The 7,848-nt window shown below is 38.2% G+C and overlaps 1 protein-coding gene across 1 annotated transcript in view; it reads left to right on the forward strand.

The window, feature by feature from the left end:
* Positions 1 to 7,848, forward strand: part of kcnd1 (potassium voltage-gated channel, Shal-related subfamily, member 1) — an 84,616-nt gene that overhangs the window by 23,681 nt on the left and 53,087 nt on the right. The gene's annotated exons all lie outside the window — the stretch shown is intronic.

Here is a 7,848-nt window from a genome sequence, read left to right on the forward strand (position 1 = left end):
AAACAGCAAGCAGACTGACTCTGACCATTTAAAAAAACGTTTGCGTTCATTTTCTGACGCGCTCAAGTTCACCAAAAACAATACAGAGCAGTGCAGCTTACAACACTTACAAAATCACAACACTTACAAAATCACAACGTTTTTTCGTTATTGTGAGTGCGCTTAAATAAAAGTTGAGTCTTATAAAGGCATGTAGTCTTATATAGTTTTATTATATAGTTTTTTGCACATTAATCTGACAGTTTTTTCAGCCTGTCACGGCGTGCGCCCAAATCAATATCGCTCCTCGCTCACTAGTTAGGCGGCCTCCCCTTCAGACATGCGAAGCAGCGGGACCGCAGAATTACACATGACTGGTGAGCTATCGTTGCTATCGTTGCCCGGGCTTGCACTCTGCGCTATAAAATACTCGGGGTTTGTTGGGCTACAGTGGATTTTACTACGCGCTGTGTATGCAGCGCGCGTGCAACAACGCGGAAGTGCGGCATGCAAGCAGGGCAAATGGAACGCGCCCCAGGGACTTCAAAGGAGCGAGAGGTGGGAGGGGGCCATCCGCGGAGAGCAGAGCCATTGCACTCACACCGCGTAGTAAAATCCACTGTAACCCAACAAACCCCAATCATCACCAGCCGTGCCTTATTCCGTCATGTCATGTGGGCATTATAAGCTTTGTATTGAAAACTTCTAACTAAAAAGTGGCAGCTGGCACGCCTAAAAATAGACGCAGGTTATTTTTTTAATAGTCTAAATAAAAACCCTCCGATTTAATTTCCTATAGTCTAACCAGCGCTCAACCGCACGCGTAGTTTTCCCGAGCGCGAGGAATTTTTTTGTGTTAAATGATGTTTATGCAGTATAAGAATTCCTTGTACAAGAATTGTACAAGACATTTTTGAACAAACCAAGCCGAACACTGGCTAAGTGTTGCGCATACAGTACGTTTGGGAGACTTGTTTGCGTCTGCAAAAATTTAAGTGAAGTGAGTTATGAAATATGATTAAAGTGTAGAAAATTGGTTAAATTGGTAATATTTTTGGGGGCCTGGAATGGATTATCTGCATATACATTATTTCATTATTAAATGGGAACATATACAATCGAACGAAATTCAGGTGCTAAAGTACCACTGTAAATTAATAAATAAAAACAACAAAAGCACTTTTTTTTTCGATTTTGCGTGGAGAGACAGATTCAAAATACACACTTGAAATCAACTCTACACCTTTTATCGGGTTACTTGTAAGTGAAATAGTAATATAATAATAGTAATGTCAAACATCTGGCCCTTAAGATTGAGTAAAGCAATTATTTAGCTCCATATATTGGTAGCTGAGTGTATTTACTGTACTACTTAACGCCCATTGGCAGCATGTGTTAATAACTGCACGCATGCTCTGAACACAAAATCCACATATAGATAGAATTCAATTTGGACAGGATGCTGTTATTCCCAGACATGACAACTGATCAGCTATAGTATATGAATGGATTTTGCTGAAAAGCTATTGACATGACCACCTACAGTAGCCACACCATATTAGCTCTATTAAAGCCACAAATGTTCAAGATCATATTAATGAATGTACGAAATCTAGTATAAATGCAAATAAACAAGCCGGACAGGATAGCTAACAATATTTACGAATATATTTTTAAAGATTTTGTTGCTGATGTCTGCTGGATATTTTAATCTCTTTTATTTATTGAAAGTGTTGCTCACTGCTGGTGCTAGCTGGCCAGCTCGAATAAGCTAACGTGAGTGAAAAGTCGGTGTTGGATTGCATTTATAAATGCGCTGAAGTCATATTTCCTGATTAGAAAGAACTTTGAGCTCATATACTACGTCAAAACCCTGCTCGCTGACCTGCAGTCTGCTGGCTGAGCCTCTCCGATTTCATAAGTTTGTTTCTGGAAGTTGAGAAGCCGTTCTCTTCCATTCCTTGTAGCCGTTTCAAAATCGACACATTAAAATGGAATGCTGGAAATTTGCACAATGATTTGTTCTGCAATTAGCTAGTGCTTTATTTAATGCAGAGTTTGTCCTTGTGTTTCCCTGAAATGCATGTTTTTTTTTTTCATCTGCTACTCTAACACTAGACTAAAGTCATTACTTGACTCATCAGCTCATTAACAAGCCCTTATTGATTTTAAAATGGGTGTACTGGAGCCGGAAATGCACTAAGAAGTAGCCCTATTTGGGAACTCTTGCTTTTCGAAGTTCAGTATTTGTTCCAACATGCACAAGAACATTTACAGTTGAATTGTATACTGTACTTTCCAGCATTCTTCAATTAGACAGCTTTTTTCCCCCAAATACCTTTAAATGACACTGATTTCATAGAAATAATTCGTGGCCAACGCCCCAACATTTCACACCATTAACACCTTTCTGCGCCATTGGAGAGGATTTTAATTTCTATCCACTTCTAGTCCTGACAGTAATCAGAAGAGACGGTTGGCGTACGCCCTCTTCATTCTCATTCAAATCACTGAAGCATGCCCTCGGGTGTCTGTGCGGCACCAACGTGGGAAGAGAACTGGAGAGCATCTGACTGTTTGATACAGTACACTAACTCTAAGGCCTGCCACGATCTAGCAGTGCTCAAATTTATCCACAGGTTTGCAGTAAGTGGGAGAGCTCAGCTTTCCTAAGAATGCATTGCCCAATGGTCTGCTGTTGTAGTCTCTGGGTTTCTATTTGTTTTTTTTTTTATTCATTTTCATATGACTGAGATGTTAAAAGGTTTCATATTAACTATTAATTATAAGTAATAAAAAGGGGGACCTTTCATTTATTTATAAAACAAGTGTATTTTAGTTGTGGTAGGCTAGTCAGCATAAGACCTCCCCCAATACTGCATCGGCTCTGGTTTAAGATTAACTCTAAAACACATACAAGCACCTGCTGTTCTGAAGTCATAAATTCAGTTGGATGCTACCTACCAGATGCTGAAGAAGTGATGCTAGGATTAAATGCACTAAACACTAGAATAGACTGCTGCCTTTCCTGGTTACGTAGCTCTGTAGTGTTCCCAAATGGCTGCCTTGGTTTACAGGAAGTAGGTGATGTAATATAAAATATAAACACTATACAGGCTGAAAGATACATGAAATTCCAATCCCTGCTCTTGCAAATTTTATGCACTGTCCATCAGGAAGACATGGTGAACCTGTATGGAGAAAAGATGTGCTTGATCTAATGCAGAGACAAGACGAAAATGAAATTTCTCTAATCACATTTTCTTTCTTTTCCTTTCTGAAACAATGTTATTTCGTATGAGACGGGGCAGACGGAGAGACAGACTGGATAGCCACAACTATGAGATAAACCAGTGGCTGTAAACTACTAGACCTGGATATTACATACAGTAGAAGACAATTTGGTAAGATCAAATATTTGATACGGCCCTGATGAGGCACTCATTTAGTGAACTCATTGATCTCATCTTAAATTTCATTTAAAGCATGCTTGTGGTACAGGACGAATGTAAATACTGGGGCTGTAATAATAATAATAAACGTTATTTATAGAGCACTTTTTATAGAGTAACAATCTCAATGTGCTTACACAAATGATACAGATACATCAATATGACTAAGAGAAATAAAAAGGACTAATTAAATGCCTAGGTATATATTTAGGGCTTATTTAAAAGAAGACAGTGGAGACACTGGAGATCGTAAGTAGTCTGGGAGGGTGAGGTGAAGATGAAGAAACCAACTATTGTGGGCTCGCAGGTTGTGGTTGAAGGTTAGTGGAGAGAGAGGTTCTTTAAGAAAAACTGGGGCACTCCCATGGAGGTACTGGTGGGTCAGGAGGAGAATGTTATAGTCAATCCTGTGGGAAACAGGAGGCCAGTGAAGAGATGTCAGGATACATATTATATGTATAAGTTTCAAAAGTCTCTGGATGGAGAAACCAATGAAAGGAGCCTTAGAGGGGATACTGAGATTTTTCTGACATTGTAAGACTGAGGGTGAGATGGAGCTTCGTTATGCCCTTGAAGTAAAGAAAAAAGGAGAATTTAAGGTAAGAGTAAAGCCAAATACAAATCTGGTATAAAGCAATGTCTCGAACACATGATAAAATTAGGCAGAGAAGAACATAATGCTACCACCACCATGCTTCAGGGATGTTGTTTTCACCATAATAAGCATTGTTGGCCAAATTTACTGCTTTGAATTTTAATTTTCATTTCAGAGAACCATTTTCCATATGTTTGCTGGGTCTTCACGCACACACACAAAATTTATCAAGCGATGGTTATCCTATATATACTGTATAATCTCAGCTGTCGATCTTCTCTGCAGCACCTTCAGGGCTACCCTTGGCCCTGTTTGCTGCTGTACTTTAAAGAATACTCTACTTATCTGATCACTGACTTTTAGTGGATGGCCTTCTGTTGGCAGAATTGCTGATGTGCCATATTCTTTCTACTTTTTAAGTAATGAATGTACCGGTGCTCTAAGCAATCTTCCAAGCTTGGTTTATTATTTTTTTATTACCAAATCCTGCTTCATACAAGTTCACAACTTTGTCCTGGACTTCTTCTGCTATCTCTTTGGTCTTCACAAACTTGTTTAAAAATGTTCTATAACATATAATCTGTGCATGTATTTCATTTAATTGTATTAATTTTGAGATCATGTGACACCATTACTGTATTACCGATGTATTACTAATACATAATGTGTTTCCTATGCGTCATTTGTTATTTTAAGACATTAAGATCAGCTGTTCTAAAATAGGTGTTAAGAGCATTTGCAAACCTCATCAAGCACCATGATGAAACTGGTTCTTATGAAGGCCTTCCCAGGAAAGCAAGACCAAAACTTACCTTTGCTGCACAGGAGAAGTTTATTTACAGTCACCAGCCTCAAAAATCAGTGGCTCCATGTGTTAAGCATGCGGAAGCAGGGTGGTTTGAACCCCAATTCTACCAGTTTGCCGCTGTTGGGCCCTTAACCCTGTCCGCTCCAGGGACGCTGTATAATGGCTTATCCTGCTCTCTGACCCCAGCCAAATAACACGAAGCTGGGATATGTGATCATGTTTTTCACTGTGCAGTAATGTTTACAGGTATGTGATGAATAAAGCCTGAACTTAACCTGAAATTAACTTAATTCTAAGGAAAACCAAGCAACATGGTCATGATATGAAAAACTTTATTTGGATGGTAACCTGAGCTCAGGGTCGTACCCTGAAGCTGTGAGACACTATTTGCATACAGTATGTGCACATATATTTTTAATCTTAATAACAGATATCAACTCCTAAAGCATCACAACAATTTTGGATTTCATTTCATGTTGAAAAATCTACTTGGCTCAACAAACCGATGAAAAGTGAAAAATGCCTCCTCTTACTCCATACCCTTTGACTTTTCTTATTAAACGGCAGCCCTTTTCTTCAATAAAAGGGTGATTTTTCATTCACTTTAAATTGATTGAGCTTTCTGTGGCAGCTAGGATAAACTGTCTCAGATGAACAGGCATGGTTTAATCCTCAGTTTCTTCAAATAGAAACTGACATATTGGATTTTAAGGCTTTCATTTTGGTCCAATTGGCGAGAAATTGTTTTTGCTTCCTTACCCTGATGCCTGTAGTGCATTTCTTGTTGTTGTTGTTGTTGTTGTTATTGTTGTTGCTCTTATAAATTCAAGGGACAGCAAACTAATTATTGTGATTAAAATCAATAAATACAGTGATCGTTCAGTCTGGCCGTTATAATGCAATTATTTAACATTTTCTAATAAAGCAAGTGGCTGAATTCGAGATTTAGTCTAGTGAAGATCTCCTGAGTCCTGACACAGAGCATGTCGTTAGAAATCAATATGAGTAGCACAGTCTGAATACAGTATCATAAAAGATAGATGTTAAATATGACTCATCACTGACTACCCCCACATGCCCTTTTGGCATCTAGTACAAACGTTTGAGAGAAGGTGAACGCCCAGCAGTAAGTATGATGAGATTCTCAGTGGACTATAAAGTGTAAGGATGGACAGGGCCTCCTTAAAGCACGCTTTGAGAATAACAAGAGATGAAAGTTATTTAAGCCAAGGAACACAATCATTAGGTTCTTCTACTTGGAGACCTTTAACCTTTCGACAACCTTTTTTTGTCTACTTCCATTACCGTTGAGCTAACTGTCTAGACAATAACCCATAAATAGTCTTTCTGGGAGGCCAGGGGAAATAAGCGTAAGAATTTTTATATCTGTGTAATTGTGACTAATCCTGACATCAAACATTTTTTTTTTAACCAAGTGACTAATCACAATTTACGGCGCTTTCATGATTTATCAGGAATATATGGAGTACTATTCATGGCATTGAAATAAAATCCATTATTCACCTTCACATGAGTATGATGAATTTAGAAGAGTATATAGACAAAAGGGAGGTGAGAGGAGTGGTGGCTCAGGCGGCTCAGGCTCTAGGTTGATGATTTGGACATCAGATGATCTGAGTTTGAACCCTTCTGTTTATGGTTGCCACACCCCATATTTCGCAGGCAGAAAAATGGGTGTGTTGTGTTGTGTATATGGATCAGATGTTCTGATGTGGCGACCCGGATATATAAATATATATATATATATACAAGTGTGTCACTACTTTATATGAATGACACTGAATATGTACTATACATATATGAACATAAATAATCACAATTGCAACAGTAGGTACAAGCAGGTCCAGTAGTCAGGTATGAAAGACATGAGGATGTACAGTAACGGCTGCATTTATTAAAGTGAAATTTTATGTATTGAGGCACTAAAGATTATAAAATGACTGAAAACAGGTTTGTGTTTCTATGGTAAAAACAAAAACAAAAACAGAACAAAACCAATAAAATAAACAGATTCCCTTGGAGAGTAAACCATGTGAGGGGTTCATCAGCTAAAATGACATTTGGCAAAGAATCACAGCTAGTACTGTTGAGTAGTTTTTCGTCTGCCAGGAAGAGGTGTTGTGAACAAGAAGTAGTACAAGGAGTACAAGAAGAAAAGAAAAAAAAATGATATTAGATGTACTGTATATATGAAGTACATTTTAATTAATACTGTAAAACAGGGCCACATAGGAAGATCTCTCTCATACCCACTGTGTGACTTACAAAGCCTGAATTGCATGTGTTGGTGAAATATATGCTTCAGTAGTGAAAGCTAACGTGGAAGGCATGCACCGCACTGCGCTCCTCTTGCAAAATTCCATTTATTAATAATGACACTTGTGTTTAATAGCACTGACTGGCTGTAGGTGGGCTGTTAATTTTAGACATACAGCACAGTAGAAGGTTGGACATAAAGCTATAGCCCGGATACCACAGATATCCCTCAGGACATTACTCTTCCTTCTATTGGAGTCTGATAACAGCAGCATCTACCATCCGTTTGGTTTTTGCGGGTATGATTGATGAGCGTGTGGAAAAAAAAAAAAGTTAAACCATTGGTACATTTTAATTTGTGGTCAGTCGAAGGCTTTTGTGTTCCATAATCGAAACAATAGCAAAACAAATGAAAAAACAGTGTTGGCGTTCAGCTTTTGTTAGTTTTATTTACTCAGACAATGACAAAAGATGAGTCAGATTTTAATTTATATAAGGTATACACAGATCCTCAGAAGGGTGAAAGTATTGGCCGGCAAAAAAAAAACAAAAAACAATAAAATTACTGGAACTGTCCAAAACCAGGAAGGATAGCGCTGGTCAACTTCAGTCACCCTCACGGTAGAAATGTGATTGAAAAAACGCATAATCAAAGTTGCATTGTAAAACATGGACAGTAGAAATCAGAGCTATGGGTAATAAGGAAAGTAAGACACATGTATAGTACATGTATTTCC

This window comes from Clarias gariepinus, chromosome 9, assembly GCF_024256425.1.
Source record: "Clarias gariepinus isolate MV-2021 ecotype Netherlands chromosome 9, CGAR_prim_01v2, whole genome shotgun sequence".
Lineage (NCBI taxonomy): Eukaryota > Metazoa > Chordata > Actinopteri > Siluriformes > Clariidae > Clarias > Clarias gariepinus.